The sequence below is a fragment of the Notechis scutatus genome, chromosome 3 (assembly GCF_049901735.1).
Source record: "Notechis scutatus isolate UNSWTSFEM ecotype Mainland chromosome 3, rNotScu1.2, whole genome shotgun sequence".
NCBI lineage: Eukaryota > Metazoa > Chordata > Lepidosauria > Squamata > Elapidae > Notechis > Notechis scutatus.
The window spans coordinates 78848950-78872904 of record NC_142011.1 but is presented as its reverse complement, the minus strand read 5'-3'; positions in this window follow the sequence as shown (position 1 = coordinate 78872904).

The following is a 23955-nucleotide window of genomic DNA, read 5'->3' as shown; positions in this document are numbered from 1 at the left end:
GTGAATCTCACTTTTCCCATTGACTTTGCTTCTTGGAAGCCAGCTGGGGAAATCACCAATGACAATCACATGACTCTGAGATGCTGCAACCATCCTAAATACAAACCAGTGGCCAAGCATTTGAAGGTAAGAAAAAAATCAGAAAATAAAATACAGGCTGAATAGTCAAGATCTTGTTGATGATCCCAACTCTGTCAAGGATCTTAGAGTACTCATCTCTAATGATCTAAGTGCTAGAGCCCACTGTAACTACATAGCCAAAAGGGCATTAAGAGTTGTTAACCTAATCTTACGTAGCTTTTTCTCTGGTAATATTACACTAATAACTAGAGCATACAAAACATTTGCTAGACTAATACTCCAATGCAGCTCATCAGTCTGGAACCCACATTACGTATCTGATATTAACACAGTGGAGAAAATCCCAAAATATTTCACAAGAAGAGTTCTCCACTCCTCTACTCGTTGCAGAATACCTTATGCCACCAGACTCGAAATTCTAGACCTAGAAAACCTAGAACTACGCCGCCTTCGGTCCGATTTAAGTATAGTATATAAAATCATACATTGTAATGTCCTACCTATCAATGAATATTTCAGCTTCAACCATAACAACACAAGAGCAAACAATAGATACAAACTCAAGGTTAACCGCACCAAACTTGATTGCAGGAAATACAACTTCAGTAACAGAGTGGTCAATGTCTGGAATACTCTACCTTACTCTGTGGTTTCTTCCCCAAAACCCAAAAGCTTTAACCTTAGACTGTCTACTATTGACCTCACCCCTTTCCTAAGAGGTCTGTAGGGGGCGTGTATAAGCACACCAACATGCCTACCGTCCCTGTCCTATTGTTTCTTTTATTTTTTTATTTTTCTTATATGTATCCATGTATTCAGAACTATGTTTTTACTTATACCTATTATCTTGTAAGCAATTGACAAAAATAAATAAATAAAATAAATAAAGTTGATTACATGACTGTGTGGATCCATGATATCTGTGGGACTATAAATAATCCTCAATTAACAACCATAATCGGGACCAGCAACTCCATCACTAAGTGACATGGGACTTTGAGAGACTTACCTTATTTCCATCACAATTATTAAGCAAATCATTTCCAATCTGTAAGGGACTGCGAGTTGCAATGTTGCTGTTGGCTTCTCCATTGTCTGTGCTTGTTGGAAGCCAGCTGTGAAGCATACAAATGGTGGTCACATGACCACAGGGATACTGCAGCAGTCATAAGAGTAAAGACCTGGCATAAAATTACTTTTCAGTGCTGTTGCAACTTCAAATGTTTGCTAAGCATGACATATTAAGCAGTGACTAGCTGTAATGCTATTGTTCCTTACATAAACAATGTATGAGCACTGGGAGTTTATTATGAGGGACCAAAATAACAATCTAGTTGTGTCTCTTTTTCAGTGGAATTGGCCATTTCTACAGGGGAAACAATTCATAATGACAACCCTCTTAGGACCACATGAGCAGTTCTTGGACAAGTTGTGAATATATGAAAAGCACCATCTTGGTGCCCATTTTAAGTACTTAGCAGCTAAAATGTACCACTCAGTATTCTGAGCAGCATTTTTTTCTTTAGCTATTTAAAATATCAGTATTGGCAAATGTCAACATTCCTGTGTCAATTAAACCATGACATATGCACACAAGGACAAAATAATTATGACGGTTGAATGTATTTTCTTCTACAGCAGAAGTTGGAAAACTATGGCTTATAGCTCATGTGAAATCCCATGTTACTTTCAGCCAAATCTCAAAACTCTTTTGCAATTCAGTCCTTTGGCAAGAACTGTTTCTTCTCAAGCAGATAGAAGCAGGCGGAAAACTGAAAGAAGGGAAGAAGGAGTTCCAGAAAGGGGAAAGGGGGATGGCACAGAGAGACTTTATGTCAGCTTTGAAATTCAGCTGCCACATTTTTTTAGAGAGTTAGAGGAGTTGAAAAGTTCAAGGTTATTCTGTATGTTGTATTAAGAATTTCCAGTTGCAGTTAATTGGTTCTCGTGATTTATGAAGTGTAGAAGTGGGGGGAGAGAAGGGAGAAGAGAAGGTGGATTCTGTGTAATGCGCGAAAAAACTTTCACTTGGGAAATTGCTTTTGACATGCCAGATCTGCTTCTAATAAATCAATTGTAGAGATAACGTCTCATGGATATCATGGATACTTTCTGGATGCCTTACATTTATTTCCCAAGTCAAAGTGTTTTTTTTTAAAAAAGGGCTTGGCTGATACCCGGAGTTCTTTTTCCTGAGATGGAGAATTATCAACAATCAGCCAAAGTTGGAGGTGTGCAGTGGGGAGTTTGTGGGGGCCCTCCCTCCAGAGCATTAATTGAACCTGCCAACCCTTGTTGGGAGGAGATGATGGATGCTTCCAGGATGGCAGTAGGAGAAAGAGATTTGGGAACTATACCGAAGTGTTTCAAGTCAAGAAGTTGTTATAACCCAGAGGTAACCCATCTGTCTGAAGAGAAATCTTTCTCTAGCCCCAAGCATATGGCTATTCTGTCGGATTGGAGGGAAGAGTGACAATTGGGGTCGGAATTCTCTCTAGAAGACAACCCCCGGATTATTCCTGGAAGTCCATCAAGGTCATATTTACATCAATAGTTCCAGAATTTAAAGGTGACAGGTTTGGTCTCCCAGTCTGTTTGGACGGGTGGAAGCTTGAGACCACCCATATTCACTTACCCAAGTATCATGAGGAATGAGGAGACTATACTGATGCCAGTTGGAGGAAGCAAGAAAGAAGCATCAACTAACAGAGGTATGTTGCAGCCTCAGAGGCAATCCCCTCATTTTCCAGAAGGAATTTTTCCAGAATGAGATTATCGCCCAAACAAGTCCGCTGGGCCCAATATTTCAAGCAATTCAACTTTAACATTAAATATATCCCTGGAGGGAAAAACGTACTGGTGGACCCTCTGTCCAGAAAACCTCAGTTTGACAGCCACCGAGAGCAAATAGTACAAGCCTTAATTTCAGAATCTCAATTGGCAGGCCAAGTGACCATTCGAGCCCAAGCCAACCACAACCCCAAACACCTGGAAGATAAGCTGACCAAAGAATTGAAAATGGCCCTATTGACCGACCCTTGGTTCCTGGACCATCAAACCAAGTTGACAATGAATGATGGACTAGCTTGGAAAGGGACTAAGCTTTATGTACCCACAATCCTAAGACTACTGGTACTAAAGCATCACCACGACTCCTGGCTGGGAGGGCACTTCGGATTCCTAAAAATCCTACATTTACTGAGAAGACAGTTCTGGTGGCCAAAAATGAAACCTGATGTTGAGGACTATGTAAAAAGTTGCTCAATTTGTGCCACAATGAAACACAGAACTGGAAAACCCCCTGGCCTCCTGCAACAAGTTGCTGAACCAACCCAACCTTGGGAAGAGATTGCAGTGGACTTTATTGTTGAATTACCTAAGAGTGAAGGGAATACGATCATTTGGACTATAATTGACTTATTCTCTAAACAGGGCCATTTTATAGCCTGCAAAGGACTTCCCTCTGTGAAAAAACTTGCAAAGCTGTTCATGAAACATATCTATAGACTACATGGAGTACCTCGTAGAATAATATCAGACAGAGAGGTACAATTTACCGCAAAATTTTGGAGGGAATTTCTGAAATCCATTGGTTCATCTCAAGGGTTATCCTCAGCTTTCCATCCTGCTTGTAACGGAGCAGCAGAGAGAGCTAACACCATGATTGAACAATACATTAGATGCTATGTAAATTATCAACAAGAAAATTGGGCTTTTGCAGAGGTTGCTTACAATAATGCAGTACATAGAAGCACGGGATTAACTCCATTCCAAATCAACACTGGAATGGATTTTGTCCTGATGCCAGAGTTACCTAGACAACCTCCCTCATCCATGTCCCTAACAGAATGGATGAACTCATTAAATAAAGGATGGGATAATACAAAAAAAGCTTTGACCGAAGCTGCAAAAAATTATTAAAAAAAAGGCAGATAAACATAGATCCTTTCAACCGCCTTTTAAAGTTAAAGTTTGTCAACCAAGTATCTTAGGTTGAAACTGCCCAGTAAGAAGCTGGGTACAAAATTCTTGGGTCTGTTCCCAATTGCAAAGATAATTAATCCGGTCACTGTCCAATTAAGTCTTCCTCAATTATTGGGGAAAATTCATCCGGTGTTCCATTGTAGTTTACTAAAACCAGCTACTACATCAATGATAAGACCACTGCCAATCGCTCCCCCTAAACTGTTAATGGTACATGGGGAAACACATTATGAGATTCAAAAAATTCTCAATTCTAGATTACACTGTGGCTGATTGCAATATTTGGTCTTATGGAAAGGATACTCCCTCTCAGATGCTAGTTGGGTAAAGAGTTGGGATGTTCATGCTGATCAATAGGTTAAACAATTCCATGAGGATTTTCCACACAAACCGAAGGGTCCTCGTGGGGGGAGGAGAGGGGGTTAAGTACAATGTATTAACCCCTGTATGTGTTTTTTTCCTCTTTTAGGAGGAGGGGTTTTCAAGGGGGGGATGCCTGTCAGCTTTGAAATTCAGCTGCCACATTTTTTTAGAGAGTTAGAAGAGTTAAAAAGTTCAAGGTTATTCTGTATGTCGTATTAAGAATTTTCAGTTGCAGTTAATTGGTTCTCGTGATTTATGAAATGTAGAAGTGGGAGGAGAGAAGGGAGGAGAGAAGGTGGATTCTGTGTAATGCGTGAAAAAACTTTCACTTGGGAAATTGCTTTTGGCATGCCAGATCTGTTTCTAATAAATCAATTGTAGAGATAACGTCTCGGAGTGCTTGATATCATGGATACTTTCTGGATGCCTTACATTTTAATTTTGTTTGTTGCCAGCATGTGACCTTGCAGCTTACAATGGCCAAATATCATCCTGAGTAGAAAATGCCTTCTCCACCCTGCTATATTGTGATGCAGTGCTAAAATGTACTGTTTAAATATCATAGGCTAAGAATATAGTTGTGGGCTATAAGTGTCCTTTCTGGAAATCAGCAATAACTGAAAAAAATGGTGATGCTTCTTGAAGTTTTCAATAAACTGAAGGATGTTGTTAGATTCATTGGGAACCAGGTGGGTATATATTAAATAAATAAATGAATAAATCTAGGGACCATGAGTATTTGTGGTGGAGTCTTTCCCAGGAGTCATTTGTAGCATTCCCAAAGTGTGGTGTGAAGGATTCAGTTAATTTAGAAAGGCTGTCACAGTTAGAATGCAGTATTGCAGGCTACTTCTGCTGACTGCTGGCTGCCAGAAGTTTGGCAGTTCAATTCTTACTGGCTCAAGGTTGGCTCAGTCTTCCCTCATTCCAAGATCGGTAAAATGAGGACCCAGATTATTGGGGGCAATATGCTGACTGTGTAAATTGCTTAGAGAAGGCTGAAAAGCACTATGAAGCGGTATATAAGTCTAAGTGCTTTTGCTATTGTCATCATGAACTGCTGACAAGTGTAAGGACCAGTTCTAAGCGTCCATTTTCAGCACTGCTGAAACAGTCACTAAATGAATGATTGTAAATCAAGGACTACCTGTGTGTAACAGACAGAGTTTATGTCATGTTACCTCAGTGAGTGTTTTGTCCCTCTAACAAAGTTGTGGTTTGATCCAAATGCCCCTTTTAAGCAAAGGATTCTTGTAAGTTCCCAATGAGTAATAAATGCCTAGAGGAGGGATGGATGGCTTAAAAATATCTCTAGCAAAGGTTTTTAACTCTTGTTTGATATGAAAGGTATCATTAATTACTTTCAAAACACCAACATTCTATTAGATTATGTATAAAAATGAAAAATAATCAGAATTCTGCCTGTAGGATTATATCTAATTGTTCATTCTCCTTCCTCTTGACTACTTCTATTATAACTATTACCACTTTCAACATTCCAATTATGAATATAGAAATATAATTATAAAAGTCAAACAGGAGCATTATATTTAGCATGTTAATATTTCATTGGCTTATGAATTCATAACATCGACATAAGATTTAGTTTTCTTTAAAGGCTCCTGGAAGTAGTTTTAAAATTCAGCAAAGTTCTCCAAGCTGCAAGAGTCCAGCTGCTTTCAGACACTGAGATAAATTTCATAAATAAATATTTTAAAATTAAATTAAAATTAAAATTGCATCAAATGTTTTGTCATTTCTTTTTTCTAATAGTTCAAAAACATATAACCAAACAACCCCTTTCCAAATCCAAGTTCAGTAGTGGGATTGAGATATGAAAAAACAACAACTGCAAGCCATACTCCATATAGTGGTCACAAATGGTTGAATTGCATATGTAGCATGGTGTTTCTCCTTAAGGAGAATTAAGAATTGGACTGGTCACTTTCAGAATGACAGGAAAAGGGCTTTTGCATATAGTGAAACCTTTATTGCATATAGAATAGAATAGAATAGAATAGAATAGAATAGAATAGAATAGAATAGAATAGAATAGAATTCTTTATTGGCCAAGTGTGATTGAAATTTGAGATACAAGGAATTTGCCTCTGGTGCATATGATCTCAGTGTACACACACACAAAACAACAACGTATATCTAGAGCAGGCATGTCCAACCCACAGCTTGTGGGCCAAATGAGTATTCAGCTTTGTTCGGGTATTTTCCCACGTCATTATAGTTGTGCTTTTAAAGTTGTAGCAATGTTTGGGCAGAATCTCATCTACCATCATCGGGCTTCTGTACTGTGTTCGTCTGTGAGTCAGACTTTCACAGCCGTTTCTTTCTGCTGTGAAAGTCTGACTCACAGACAAACACAATACAGAAGCCTGATGATGGCAGATGAGATTCTGCCGAAATGTTGCTACAACTTTAAAAGCACAACTATAATAACATGGGAAAATACCCGAACAAAGCTGAATACCATACATATAAATACCCACGAAAACTTCAGAAAACAAATATATATATACACTGCTCAAAAAAAATAAAAGGAACACTTAAACAACACAATGTAACCCCAAGTCAATCACACTTCTGTGAAATCAAACTGTCCACTTCGGTAGCAACACTGATTGACAATCAATTTCACATGCTGTTGTGCAAATGGAATAGACAACAGGTGGAAAGCATAGGCAGTTAGCAAGACATCCCCAATAAAGGAGTGGTTCTGCAGGTGGTGACCACAGACCACTTCTCAGTTCCTATGCTTTCTGGCTGATGGTTTGGTCACTTTTGAATGCTGGCAGTGCTTTCACTCTAGTGGTAGCATGAGACGGAGTCTACAACCCACACAAGTAGCTCAGGTAGTACAGCTCATCCAGGATGGCACATCAATGTGAGCTGTGGCAAGAAGGTGTCCAGAACATGGAGGCGCTACCAGGAGACAGGCCAGTACATCAGGAGATGTGGAGGAGGCCGTAGGAGGACAACAACCCACCATCAGGACCGCTACCTCCACCTTTGTGCAAGGAGGGACAGGAGGAGCACTGCCAGAGCCCTGCAAAATGACCTCCAGTGGGCCACAAATGTGCATGTGGCTGTTCAAACGGTCAGAAACAGACTCCATGAAGGTGGTATGAGGGCCCGACATCCACAGGTAGGGGTTGTGCTTCCAGCCCAACACTGTGTAGGATGTTTGGCATTTGCCAGAGAAACCAAGATTGGCAAATTCGCCACTGGTGCCCTGTGCTCTTCACAGATGAAAGCAGGTTCACACTGAGCATATGGGACAGACGTGACAGGGTCTGGAGATGCTGTGGAGAATGTTCTGCTGCCTGCAACATCCTCCAGCATGACCGGTTTGGCAGTGGGTCAGTAATGGTGTGGGGTGGCATTTCTTTAGGGGGCCACACAGCACTCCATGTGCTTGCCAGAGGTAGCCTGACTGCCATTAGGTACCGAGATGAGATCCTCAGACCCTTTGTGAGACCATATGCTGGTGCGGTTGGCCCTGGGTTCTTCCTAATGCACACCAATGCTAGACCTCATGTGGCTGGAGTATGTCAGCAGTTCCTGCAAGACGAAGGCATTGATGGACTGGCCCGCCCATTCCCCAGACCTGAATCCAATTGAGCACATCTGGGACAACATGTCTCGCTCCATCCACCAATGCCACGTTGTACCACAGACTGTCCAGGAGTTGGGGGATGCTTTAGTCCAGGTGTTGGAGGAGATCCCTCAGGAGACCATCTGCCACCTCATCAAGAGCATGCCCAGGCATTGTAGGGAGGTCATACAGACACGTGGAGGCCACACACACTACTGAGCCTCATTTTGACTTGTTTTAAGGACATTACATCAAAGTTGGATCAGCCTGTACTGTTTTTTTCCACTTTAATTTTGGGTGTAACTTCAAATCCAGACCTCCATGGGTTGCTAAATTTGGTTTCCATTGATCATTTTTGTGTGATTTTCTTGTCAGCACATTCAACTATGTAATGAACAAAGTATTTAATAAGAATATTTCATTCATTCAGATCTAGGATGTCTTATTTTTGTGTTCCCTTTAGTTTTTTGAGCAGTGTGTGTGTGTGTGTGTGTGTGTGTGTATAACATAATGTTAAATGTTTGCAATCTTGTGGGGCCACATTACTAACCATCCAGGGCCACATGCGGTCTTGGGCCATAAGTTGGACACACCTGATGTAGAGTATTGATAAAGTATTCTTATTAAAAAGTGAATGGGATTGACTCTTAAACCTCTTCCTGTCTTATAGTTCCTCAGTATGATTTTGGTTTCACACGTGTAAATTAGATCCTGTCACACCAACCCTTTGTACATAAAATTAAAGGGTTCCAAATCACAGAAATATTATCTCACATTGGATAATGTCTGCATTTTTTCATTTTCTCTTTTTCTTGTTTTGAATGGCTAATAACTTAATGATCTAAAACAGATCATAATAAAACCAAAGGAAACAATAAAACCCACACCCCAAATAGCCAAAGTCCAAATTTGAACACCTTAACCCATCTACTCCTTAACCCATCAACAATTATTAATAAATCTCTGAGCTTCAGCCTCACCTGCTCCTAATGTGGTGTGTGTGTGTGTGTGTGTGTATGTATATGTGTGTGTGTGTGTGTGTGTGTGTGTGTGTGTATTCTTAAGTTTTCACGGGTACTTACATGTATGGCATTCAGCTTTATTTTCCCACGTCATTGTAGTTGTGCTTTTAAAGTTGTAGCAACGTTTCGGCAGAATCTCATCTGCCATCATCAGGCTTCTATACATATATAGAATATATATGTATATATATAAATGATCTTATATATATAAATGATTCTTCGAAGTCTAAGGAAGTGGGATCCTGCCAGATCTCAGTGTGAAGGATTTTTCACAAGACAGGGGCCTCTACAGAGCAGATATATTTTCTAGGTCTTCATAGAAGTCAATATTTAAGAAAAGGGAATAAGCCCACCCTATTCAACCTGGTGGCAGGGCAGGTACCCTCAGGGAGAGGTAGTCCTGCAGGTTCTGTTCTATGCAAGCTTTAAAGCACCTTAGCTTGCACCCTGAAAAAGCTTACTATGGTTAAGTCAGATATGGTTCTTCCCTTCTCCATCCTCACAGAGTCTAAGTATGGTGAGGACATTCGGAGTTACACATCCTGAGGAAATAGGAACAGCCTTATGCTGGAGATGAGTGATCAGAGGATGAGCCCTGGGTGGTGAAATCTTTCCACAGAAAAGAAAGATAATGAGATCACCCACATGTACCCTGGATAGCTGCTTCTAGTGAGTAGATTTCAGGAACTGGGGTTTTGTGGTTGGCTAATGAATAAAGAGTCTGGGAAGATTTGGGTACTCCAACACAGCTCACAGTTTTAATGTTCTCTACATGGACACATAGCTCAGCAGAGCCTAATTTCTTTATCATATTTGCAATTACTTTTTCCACTGCTTTTTAAACATTAAGGACCTTTGGAATGGCAAGTTTTATAGCATTCAGTGAGTGAATTTCCTTCAATCCTTATCAAAATAAGTTTTAAATATGAGTTTAAGGACATAGAAAAAAATCTTTTTTGTATGAGGAGAGAATAAAAGGCAAAATGATGACTACACTGTTGTTTTTGAAAAGTTATTAATGAATATAACGGTCCAGATGGATTTCAAATAAAATTTTGAAATTTATTGTAAAAATCCCTCTTGTGAGAAATGGCTGTTATTTTGAATTTGGGAAAAAATTATATGATGAATTTTGAATGTTGGACACTAGAGGAAACCAAAAGGAACTAAAGATTACAATTAAAGGAGAAGAACGCTTAAATTCGACTTGGTGACACACAATGGTGTGAAATGCTTTAACACTGGATCTATTGAAAGATATTTATGAACAATGACTCAGAAGTAAATTTTAAGAATGTCTGCTATTACAGATAGACTGTGTGTAAATAATGTTATGGAAGAGGAACAGGTTTTACCTGATAAGACTGAAATTGATTAGCATATGGATTTAAAAATGACAGTCTACGAGAAAGAACTGGAAAAGATATACCGTATATGCCGGCGTATAAGACGACCCGGCGTATAAGGCCTACCCCCCCAACATTTCCACTCAAAATATAGTTTGTTATATACTCGCCTCTTCCGCCGCCTTCCACTTTTGCACTTTTTTTTTTTTTTGAGGCACTTTTGTCACCGTGGAAGCGAATCCCACGTGAAGCTGAAAGGAGCAGCCAGCCTTCTCCCAGCTCCCAAGGAAAGCGAGGCTCGCACCGCCCGGGCTCCGCTGAGGTATCCGGCTGGGGCTGCGGGGTGTTGCCGCGGCGGCCGCTATCCAGCGTTGCCTCGGAAGGAAGCGGAAGAGCCTGGCGCTGCGGCAGCGCGCTCCGCGCTCCTCCCCCCCCGCCCCGCCCCGCCCCGGGCCCCCCCCGGGCCCGCCCCGCCGCCCGCCCCCCCCCCCCCCCCCCCCCCCCCCCACTCTCAATACGCCTAACAGAGGAGGCCGGACCAGACCCCCCCGCCCCCCACCCCAACCCCCCCCCCCCCCCCCCCCGGCCGCCCGCGGCGCCCCGCCCCGGGGGCCCCCGACCCGCTGGGGAAGGCTGGCTGCTCCTTTCGGCCACGGGACCCGCTTCACACGTGCCAGTGCCTCAGCCGCGGGCGCAGCCAGTGCTTCCCTTGCCCTATTTGCCGGCTTACCGGCATAAGGACCCCCCCCATTGGAGCGCCATTTTTCAGGGCAAAAGTCGCGAATGATTTACAAACAAAACTATCTCAATAAGAAAAAGAGAACTACAAAAACAAACCAGAAGAATGAGCTGGATAACTTTGCTATATTGGGCTTACAAAAAGGATCCATTAAATTTTTGAAGGAAGTTGTGAGATGGGACAAAAAAAAAAAAAGGGGGGGGGAGTACATTATTTGAAGGAATTAAAGACCAAGATTGTTCACAGTAATGGGAAGGAATATAAGGTTAGTTTGTTTGATCAATGTTAAGGTTATATTACTATCTTTGAACACCCTAAATTGACTTTTACTGACCAGGACAAAATGGTGAGGTTTTGTTTATAGAGATTGGAAGAAGAGATTGGAAGAAGAGATCATCATATTTTAAGAGAGGGTAATAGATTCCTAAAATTGTTGATACTAGTTATAGCATATGCTGTACTTTTTTTATATTGTACTTTTTTATTTTTCTTCATCATATTGTTATTTTTTCCTTTCTCTTTTCTTTTTTTCTTTACACTGTTTTTATACTTTATTTTTTAGTTTTATCAGCTTTTATCTTTTTCATTATAACATTTAATAAAAAATATTATAGAAGTAAATGAGCATATGATTTTTATGATTTTAATATTTTTTTGTATCTTACTTGCCTTTTACTGGTGTTGGACCATAATAAAGTTTTGGTTTTATTTGAAGCATATAAGCATTTCTTTTAAACAAGTTGTTATTCAATTTTTATTTTTATTTTTTTAATTCAATGTAGGGATATTTTGAAAAGCAGACTAGATATAACCATACCAAAGTCACTTTGCTGAAGTTCCACTACTTAATGTTTGGTGTCAAGAAATTAATGCACATAGTAATATATTGATAGGCTTGGATGCTTCCGGGCTTTGTCCCAAATGTAGATAAGTATTGGTTAATTTGCAAGGGGAGCTATTTTTAAATTTTTCTTGCTAACCCAATGCAGCAATAGTAAAATAATGTGAACGATGACAAATTCTTTCCCTTTGGCTTTGTGCAATGAATCTGGGGCCTGCCCTCTGAACAGCTGGAGGTGGAATTAGTATACAATCTCTGACAAAGCATTGGTGGAGAGATCAATCAGCTTGCTTTCAGACCTCATATTTATCACAAGGCAGAGGCATAAAGCCCCTTGTAAGATTTTAGCAACAATACCATTTATTAAAAGTTGCTGGTCAGACAGTCTTGCAGTCTGATAGAGAAGAAATATAGCAGATGAAGCTAATGCAATGCAAATTAGATATATATCGACTATACGCATGTCACTGGCCCTCCAATATTTTTTGTGTGCAGGATTCTTTTAATGGAAAGCTCTGCTAATCAAGGATACTTTGAACTATATCATCTAGACTTGAAGTCTTACCTTGTATCACACATTTCTTTATAATACAATAGTATTATATTCTTTATAATTCTTTATAATACAATACAATTCTTTATAATACAATTATAATACAATTTATAATACAATTATAATACAATACAATACAATTCTTTATAATACAATAGTTAGCTCAGTATTTGTAAACAGCAATGGATCATGCCCAGTATTTCCTAGCCGTACCACAGATAACAACAATGATCTAATACATATCGATTTTACAGAAGACAATGTTGAAAAAGCACTACGCAATCTAAAACCATCTCTATCTATTGGACCGGATGGAATATGTGCCTACTTCTTAAAAAAGCTATCCACTGCCATAGCCAAACCTCTAAGCATAATCTTTGAAAAATCTTTCAGGACCAGCTCCTTGCCTAACCTATGGTCACAAGCCACAGTCATCCCCATCTTCAAAAAGGGAGACCCAAGCCTAGTTGAAAATTACAGACCAATCTCCTTATGCTGCGTCACCTGTAAAGTCATGGAATCAATTATTAACCAATCCATCATCCTCCACTTAGAGACAAACAACCTACTCTCCAATAAACAATTTGGTTTCAGAAAAAAACTATCCTGTAATCTGCAACTCTTACACTGCAAAAACATATGGACGACACAACTCGACCAGGGCAAAGCAATAGACGCAATCTACATAGACTTCTGTAAAGCCTTTGATTCAGTGGTACACGACAAACTACTCCTAAAAATAAAATCCTATGGTATCTCTGGACAACTGAATAACTGGATAGAAGCATTCCTGGCAAACAGACAACAAATGGTCAAAATTGGGAGCGTCCTATCAAATTCTGTACCTGTCAATAGTGGTGTCCCCAAGGCAGTGTTCTAGGACCAACTCTCTTCATACTCTACATAAATTACCTCTGTGATCATATTAAGAGCAATTGCGTTCTTTTTCACTGATGATGTAAAGCTGTTCAATACCACAGACAATACTGCTACCCTACAAAAAGATCTTGACTATGTATCAGAATGGTCAAACAAATGGCAACTTCAAATCTCAACAAATAAATGCTCTGTCTTACATATTGGCAAAAAAAATCAGAAAATAAAATACAAGCTGAATAGTCAAGATCTTGTTGATGACCCAAGCTCTGTAAAGGACCTTGGAATACTCACCTCTAATGATCTAAGTGCTAGAGCCCACTACAACTACATAGCCAAAAACGCATTAAGAGTTGTTAACCTAATCCTACGTAGCTTTTTCTCTGGTAATATCACACTACTAACCAGAGCATACAAAACATTTGCTAGACCAATACTCGAAGACAGTTCATCAGTCTGGAACCCACATTACATATCTGATATTAGCACAATTGAGAAAGTCCAGAAATATTTCACAAGAAGAGTTCTCCACTCCTCTACTCGTTGTAGAATACCTTATGCCACCAGACTTGAAATTCTAGAACTAGAAAACCTTGAATTACGCCGCCTTCGGTCTGATTTAAGCATGGTATATAAAATCATACATTGCAATGTCCTACATGTCAATGAATACTTCAGCTTCAACCATAACAACACAAGAGCACACAATAGATACAAACTCAATGTTAACCGCACCAAACTTGATTGCAGGAAATATGACTTCAGCAATAGAGTGGTCAATGTCTGGAATACTCTACCCGACTCTGTAGTTTCTTCCCCAAACCACAAAAACTTTAACCTTAGACTGTCTACTATTGACCTCACCCCTTTCCTAAGAGGTCTGTAGGGGGCGTGCATAAGCGCACCAACGTGCCTACCGTCCCTGTCCTATTGTTTCTCTTATTCTTCTTTTATTTTTCTTATATGTACCCATTTCATGTATTCACAACTATGTATACACTTATACTTATTATCTTGTAAACAATTGGCAAATCAAATAAATAAATAAATAAAATAAATAAAAAATAAATAAATAGTTGACCTACAGATACTCATCAAATGAGATGGGCAGCATTATACTACCTGGAAGACAAAGAAGACATAATGGCCATCTCCAGAACCAAACAGCTAGTTGACAAAGACACCTGAGAACAGAATTACACACCCTCACTAATGTATTAATTTCCAACGGATTCCAAAGAAACACAATTACCAACCTAATCCTAAGGGAGACACCCCCCAGAAACCGAGACACAGAACAGGACAACGGTATCGCCCTCTTCCCCTACATCAAAGGCACCACAGATAAAATCAGCAAAATTCTCCACAAACACAATATCAGGACAGCCTTCAGCACTGACCAAAAAATAGTCAACATCCTAAGAAACCCCAAAGACAAGATCCAGCTAGAAAACCAAGGAGTTTATGAAATACCATGCAACAATTGCCCAGCCACATACATTGGACAAACCAACAGGAGAATAAATGCATGCATTGCAGAACACAAGAATGCAATCAGAAAAGAAGAAAATAACTTCCTCTCTTTTCCAGCATCTTAAAGCCACAGGACATGAAATTAATTTTGAGGGAACCAAATTAATCTCCAATACTGAACACTTCAACAAGAGAATAATCAGGGAAGCCATCGAAATAGAGAAACACCCCCATAACATGAATAAACGGGACAATACCTCCTGCCTACCAGACATTTGGAAACTAGCCCTTATCAACAAACGAGTCCCAGCCACGAAAACCAGCACCGGACCCAAAACAACACGACACCAATCTCCCTCACCAGACTCAAACCGAAACCTATCTCATAGACGAAAGACAACCACCGTCCAGAAACCAGACCACAGCTGCATCACCAGCTGCCACACAGCCCGACCCCCAAACCAAGCAAACTGACACACTCCATGAACACATAGCCAGGCCTCAAACTAGGAGCCAAACCAAAACCCAGAACGTCACATCACAGCCACCTGCTGAGGATATCACATCATGGAACACAGGAGGTTACACCACAAAACCTCAGGATGTTACAACACAGCCGACGACCCAGGAGATTACAGCACAAGACCCAGGATATCACAACAATAGAACTCAGAAGGTCATCACACAGACCATTACCCAGGTCGTTACAACACAGGAGGCTGATAGATACACAGCCAATACCTCAGCCACACATGTTCTTAAGAAAAAGCCAGACAATCTGCAAACATCAACTCCGTCAACCAATCAAGAAATGACAACACAGCCAACCTCCCCACCAGTATATATAGGGAGACAGCAGCTCCGATCACACTTTGCTCGCACAAGCATGAAGCCAAAAGCACCAGCCTGAAGATGGCAAGTGGGACCTCGTCGAAACGTCGCCAAGATACTCTCAATTTTACATGGGAAAAGACCTGAACACGCCAAGTCCTGCATACCTGTACCCGTAAAAATCTACAAAAACAAATATGTGTGTGTGTGTGTGTGTGTGTGTGTGTGTATCAACGGAAGCACTACCCAAGGAGGAGACATCTTTGGTGGTTTACCGCATCAACTGTATTCATTATGCAAGCAACTATGTAGGAGAAATGACTAAGCAGCTACAGCACAGGGTACACGAATGTGAATTGACTGTCTGGGGCAAAGAACAGTGCTCTCAGATCTGGGCACATATGCAGGAGCATAATCACACATTCAGCTTTCAAGAAGCTGAGGTTGTTGCCTGTGAAATAACTAAAGGAGGACACCTTTTAAAAGAAGACTGGTTTTCCAACAGCAATTATATCAATAGGCATATCGAACTACCACCGGCCTACCAAGCACTGAGACACCAGGAAAGACCCTGTAGGAAGAGCAGAGACCACTTCCCATTGGGGAGGAGGGTCCGATGGCACCCCTCCCATCCCTGGGCATACGAAGGCACAGCCAGGCCTGTCCAAATACAGAAGAGCTTGGCAGAGCTGCCTCAAGTTATAGCAAACAGGAATAATGAAGAATGAGCCAGGCCAACTATAAGGTCATGAGCAAAGCAACAAATTGCAATAGCTGGCTTGTTAACATCACTTCCTAGAGATAAACATTCCAGGGTCCAGGACGTGAGAAAGCAACAAGAGATAAGTCTCCTTTAACCAACATGATGGAAGCAAAAACAACAGAGCTAATCACATTTGGGAGGCAGTTGAGAAGGCCTATTACATGTGAAAGGGTCAAATTGATTAATGATATATAAAGGCAAAGATCTCTGTAATGGTAGCTTAATACTCTGATGATGTCAGCAGAGGCTGATGAAAGCTTAGTAAGTACATTAAATGTAATTTTAAGTTCTGGAGATTGCAGGATGTCTGTTTCTTCTTTTACATGCATACATACACACATACACAGACACACACAGACACAGACACACACACACACACACACACCCTGTATGTATGTATGTACGACTATGTCTGTCTATCTATCTATCTATCTATCTATCTATCTATCTATCTATCTATTATCTATCTATCTATCTATCTATCTATCTATCTATCTATCTATCTATCTATCTATCTATCTATCATCTATCTATCTACCTCTACCTCTACCTCTACCTCTACCTCTACCTCTACCTTTACCTCTATCTCTATCACATTTATAGGGCTACAGAAACAACTCTGGATGATGTACAACAATTAAGAAAAACTAAAAATGTACAAAACAGCCATTATAAAAATATAAATTCATTATTAAAAATGAAAAGACACTATAAAATGGAAAGAGTTCAAGCCACACAAGAGAGTAAAAGATCACTTACAATGGAGCCATCTAAGAATGTCCTAGTTGGAGATATAACCAGGTTTTGAGGGTCTTTCAGAAGAATAACAGGGATAGAAGTAATCTGACTTGGTGCAGGAGAATAGAATATCCCACAGAGTGGGTACACAACAGAGAAGGCCACATCCTGGGACACACCAAATATAATAGTGATCTGGTACAGAAGACGTTGTGGATACTCTCTGCTACCAATGATTGCAACAGACTCAGGGTTAAACTCCTGTTTGCATCCTGTAGTCTTCTCTATGCTTTTAAAGAGATGAATTGCATATGATAGCTTCATATATAAAAGTTTACTTTGTTATTTAGAAATTGATAGGTCATTTTCCCAGCTGCTTCACTTGGAATTTTTTCCACAATGTGTGGTCTGATGCATTAAGGAAACTATTCTGTTCCATCCTGATTCAGGTTGGGTCTTTTTAATAGCTCCCACCTTAAAGAAGTTAAAAGTTCAAGAAACAGGAAAACAAATTGTGATCTGCATGCCGACATTAAAATTGTCCATTGTCATTCATGCAGGGTATTCCAGCAAAATGCAAATTTAATCCAGGCTGTCTCCTGTAGGAAATTATGTTTTCCATGTAGTTAGGTGGTGATATACCCCTAAAAACCCATTCTGTTCTGTGTTCAATGTCTACTTCTTAAACAGGTAGGTTTCTGGATAAGAGATTGTCTTTTTCTGGTGTTACCTGACACATATAGATAAACTTAATACAGAGTATCATCCTATCAGCAATTGTCTATCCACTGCAGGATTCTGCATGTTTCCAACCTACATAGTCCTGAGTTTTCTTTTGCCAATTGGACCCGCAGTACTTGCTGGTGGTATTGATCCATCTTGTTTTAGGTCTCTTTCATGGACCTTTTTTTAAATCAAGTGGGATCTATTCTATGACTGTCTTGGTCCACCTGCCATCAATTCTTCTTGCTATGTGACCAGCCCATTTCCATTTCCATTTCCATTTCTTCTTTACTCTCTTGCAGAACATAATGCAGAATATATGGAAAAGAGAGACATCCTTCTTGCAGTGGGCCATCCTCCAATGCTAGTGTCATACTTTTCTCACAGTGTACAGGATAATGCTATCATGGGTTAAAAAAATGCCAGAATTAAATTTTCTGTCGACATAATTCCCTTCCCCTCCCTTCCCTTCCAACAAATCTTTATGTATTTAAATATTTGTATATTTGTCATAAAGTTGGCAGAATACATTTTGTAAGATTCTTTAGCTGTTCTTTAAAAAAAAAAAAAATCTCAGAGATTGTCAAAAGTCCTTCATTTAAAGCTATCGGCTGTTGGTTGAAATGATTGCAGAAAGACACGACATGTTTCTGCACTGGTTTGGATCCATTATGTAATGGTGCCTTTCTTCCACAAGGCCCTCTGGCTCTGGTACTCTCTCAAAACCCCTGCCTGTTCCTCTATTGTCAGGAATGATTTAAAAACAACAACCCCACTTGCACTTTTGAACCATAAAACAAAAATACAAAGCTGAAATCAAAAGAAGGAGGTAAATTACTTTTACTGCTCTGCAAAGAAACTTTCACTTGGCTGTTTCCTGTTGTTCTGAAACTCTGAAAAATCAATATAAAAACATATCATAGACTGAAGGCAGGTCATCTGTGCACTAGGTGTTTTCAACCATCAACTTTGAAGGGGGTGCATATGACTCCAACCTGAATGTACTATTCTTTGCACTAAGTGTCCTGTTGAAACTATATTTTTGCTCTTTCTAACCATTTCAATGGTTATTACATTTTAGTGTTTCAAACTCCCATCTTCTATTATAGATTCACTGCTAGATCAACATGACAGAGGCAAGATAAAAGGCTGTTAGGTGTACATGCTTCTTTGAGGCCAAAAACTCAACCCAGAAAGGATATATCTGACAGAAATGAAATACCGAAATGGTGTGTCCTACTGATCTGTTATATATCACCATGTTCTTTTTTGTAGCCTCCTCTTTTTTAACCCAAGTTTGTACTAAACCAATCACCTGTCTCAATATCTTTCTTAATTTGAGTTTCTCCTGGCTGATTTGCAAATTTGGGGTGAGTGTTTTCCCTGAGGGGGAAAAAACAATCTCTAACTTCTGAGAGAAGACAATAGAACATATCTGCTTTTAGGCAGGAGTCATAAAAAGGAATTCTGACATGCTACACATCCCAACCAGAGGTGAATATGGGATACTGTAAAAATGAAATGGTGATTTGAAGCCATAATGATTTTTTTCACAAGCAGGTGGGCTAGGTGGAAGGAGAATCCAGTTCATAACTACTCTTTTTCTACTCTTCCTACTCAGAACAGGAACACAGGATTCCTGAAAGCAATCATGTTGATAGATGCATACATAATAACTGATCCGTGGTTAAAATCGCTGCATTTCTGAAAGTCTATGGAGATACTTAGTCATCCAGGTCATGGTTGTCCCAAAGGTGCTTTTTCAAGTGGCAACTGGAGTTTTTTGTTTTTCTTTGAAGACATTTCACTTGTCATCCAAGAAGCTTCTTCAGCTCTATACTGGATGGTGGGGAATGGAAGGATTTATATTCCTTGCAGATAGCTGGTCATTTGCATTCTTTTAGAGATTTGTTGAGACCACTTGGAGGTTTATATGTGTCCTCAAGTGTCACTGAGCAGTACAATGGATGTGGAGCCTTCTTGGAAGTGCTAAAAGGATTATTGTAGACTGGAGATAGATGATGCAGTAAAATTAAAAACTGGACCCTGATAAGACCATGGTTTCATATGATGTGACTTCCCTCTTTACCTGCATTCCAGATACTGAATACTGTCACAGTAGTTAAGAAACAGCCACTACAAGAAAGCACCTTTGGTGTCAGAACCAATCTCATACCAGACCATATATGTGCCATGCTGGACCTCTGCCTAGCTATTACCTATTTTAAATACAATGAAGGTTTCTGCAGACAAAAACATGGCTGTGCCATGGCTTCACCTGTGTCCTCCATTGTGGCCAATGGAAGAGGTAGAAACCAAAGCCCTAACCTCCTTCACAGGAATTTCACCCACTCATTGGTATAGATATGTGTGCTATACTTGGATCAAGACGCAGAAATTGGAAGCATTCACCAAATATATCAACTCTGTGGACAGATACATCAAATTAACCTCATCAGTTGTTAAGGAAAATAGTCTAGCCTTCCTGGACTGTACAGTACACATTAAGGAAGACAGAAGCCTTAACACTGAAGTTAACACAACCCTTTCCCAAACACACACAGATCAATATTTACATTTTGATTCCCACCTACTGGAGTACAAAATGGGAGTTATCAATATCCTACATCACCGAACTGAAGGCCTGCCTACCAGGAAAGATGAGGGGAAAAAATAACTAAAACACATCAAGGAAGCCCTCAGAATGTGTGGCTATCCCAAGTAGGCCTTCACTAAATCCCCCAAAAAACACCCTGCAGGAGTGCCTCCATAACAGACAAAAAGAAAATAATAAACAAAGCAATGTTGTCATTTCATACATCATGACATGTCGTAGGAATATCTGAAAAGCACAGGAGGATCTTCAGCCAACACAACATACACTTTAAACCCAAGAGTACACTAAGGCAAAGCTTGTCCAACCCAAGATAAAAACCCAGATACAAACTGAGCAATTCGGCATATGCAGTACAATGCAGTGAGCCATGTGCAGATCTGTACATTGAGAAACAAAACAACCACTTCATAAACACATGGCAAAACAAAGTTGAACAAACCCATCAGGACAAGATTTAGCAGTCCATCAGCATTTAAAAGACAAAGGCCACTTTTCTGAAAATAGCAAAATCCACATTTTGGACCGAGAGGACACTGCTTTGAAAGACGGGTCAAAGAAACCATCCACATCAAAATTTCATATTATTATGGAAAAGCAAAAACCTGTGATTTGGTGCTAATGCTTATTCTACTGCAACAGAAAGAGTTGGAAGTCAATGTATCTTTTTCTTTTCTTTCTCCTACCTTTCCTCATTTTTCTTTCCCCTTTCCCCTCACTGCTTTTTTACTTACTTTTGTATTTTATCATATTTTATAACTTAATAAAAAATGGTTGGAAAAAAAATTGAACAGCCTTTTCTCAACAGAGGGGAAGGGATACAAATCATTTATCTCCAGTCTACAACACAGTCCTTTCAACAGTTTCAAGAAGGCTCCACACCCATTTGCAGTACTCAGGTGCCCCTAAGGACACAGATAAATCTCCAAGTAGCCTAGATGACTCTCTAAAAGAATGCAAATGATCAGCTGGCTACAAGGAATTTAAATCCTTCCATTTCCTCCATCTAGTCAGAGATGAAGAAGCTTCTTGAATGAGAAGCAAAATGTCTTCAGAGAAAAAACAGAGAAGTCCAGTTGCCTCTTGAAAAAGTGCATTTCCGAAACTATTAGAAGACTATAAATTTGATAAGAAGAATACCTAATTCAGGAAAACCTGGCTCTAGGGAATTTAATCTGGTTGTAATTCAAAATCAAATCCTATCAGAATCATATTCTCATTGTATTGTATTCTTGTATTTTTTTTCTTAATCTTTTGCTTCTGTCTCTTGATAAAGGTAGTTCTGGGCATGATAAAGTATAGATTTAAATTTTTTCTCTAGCTAGAGATCAAACTAGTAGAGTTCGTGGAGTTGTGCCCTTGACCTAACCCTTTCTGCCCTTACATTCTTGCTGGTTCTCTACAATGGTAATTGTTACTCTTTTTAATGATTTATTCCTTCATCTATAAAACTGCGAGTGTAGTAACTATCCTCAGAGAATCATTGCAAAATCTAAAAAGGTTACTATGGTAACCTCAATACACATTAAAAGTCCTGTGGCAATCATAAATAACAACAGTTATGACTAATGTGCTTTAGTCCAACTTAATTCCATGAGAGAGATTTAAGCATTTACTCCATTCTTTTGTCAATACTGATGGGTTTTTGTAGGTGGTAATGCTCACACCTGAGAGCTCAGATCTGAAATTAAATTCAACATGAGGACATTTCCAGAATGAATATTTCCCTTTCTTTGAGCAGGAATTTAACAATTCTTGAAAAAAGGATGGTATGACTTTTAGAAGTCCCCTCTGAACAATGTGGGTTGCATCGGGGAAATCTTTCCACTATGGCTCTATTTTAGACTGCAGTTCTATATAGATTTAGCTGTGAGAGAATCTGTTGCAATGAACTCGATGGCTTTTATTTTTCAGTACACATGGGAAAATTATAGGAATTTTCTCTTTGTTGATTTAAGATCTCCATCTTCCCCAGCATGTCCTCACACCAATTCCACACCTTGTTCTGAAGAGCCTTCTTTCCATCTGTTCACTGATAACATTTTGGGGGTTGCAGAGAAGGAAAATAATGGGAGTGCAAAGTGTTTTTGAATTCAAAGCATTTAAAGCTTGAAATGCCCTGTTTGGATTTTGTATTGGAAAAGCAAGTTACCCTGACCGTGCCAGAAGTTGGGTTTTTTTTTTTAAAGTTTAAGGTAGCTGTCTTCTGTATTTGAGGCAAACTGTGGGTTGTTTTGAACTCAGAAAGCTTCTGGGGTGTCGGACAGCTGACTTTAAAAAGACTTTTTGAATAGTTTTGTACACCCTAAAGAAAATCCTTTTTTCCTTGAACTTTCATACATAAACATAACTCAAAGTCCATGCCAATATTTTTCCTTCTTCCTTGCTACCGTTCCTTTGTTTCTCCTCAGGCATAGCAGCTTGAGAAATATAGATTGTGACCTACATGTTTAAACTTTTTTATATCAAACTGTAATCAGTGCATTTTTGAATTAATACCTTTATGAATTGTATATTATCTGTTCCAGAGGGGGGAAAACTGATTTGAATAAATGAATCGAGAAAAAGGAATGCCATAATATTTCACCAAGCATTTGTTCATCTGAGAAGGAAAACTGGAGGGTGGGAAGGAGTTTCTGGAAAAGAGAATTTCTGGAAAAATAATCCATCATTGAAGGATGCAGCTTGCCAAGTATCTCTTTACATATGATTTTCCCACCGGGAAAATAATGGATGGCTCCATTCCAGCTCCAAATCTGATTTCTGGCAAGTTTACTGATGAATCTGTCTACCAAATTAAGAGAGTACTCATCTGCTTAGCCTTAGGGTCACTAAATTCCACAATATAAAAAAATAATGTCTGATGCCTCTTCCATTTTTTTTTCAGATTATACTAACTGTAAGTATGTGCGATATGGGCTTCCAATACTTAGCTTTAAGAACTGAAAAGAAGCCACATTCTCCAATGACCTACAGGGGCACGCTATTTCTACTTAAGATATAACTCTTAACTTTATCTGTAACAAACAGGAGTTAGGAAGTGAATATTTTACTTGACTTACAGTTTTATTTTTTTAAAAGTATCCAAATTCACCAATATCTTTGAAAGAGGACAGAAGGAATTTGTGTTTTAAACAATTCCATGACTGATAGATTAATTCATCCAGTCAGATTCTTTGAGAGCATGACTTATTTGTTTTTTTGGGGAAAATATATATTAATGCATCTATTTTTTTTAGCAAAAGAAATAAATATGTGGGTTAGACAGGGGCGGGATTCTACCAGTTTGCACCTATTTGCTAGAACCGGTTGTTAACATTCTAAGCAGTTCGGAGAACCAGTTGTTAGAAGAAATTACTGGCCTAATCCTGTAAGGAAGGCAGGAAGGAAAGTTTCTGGTG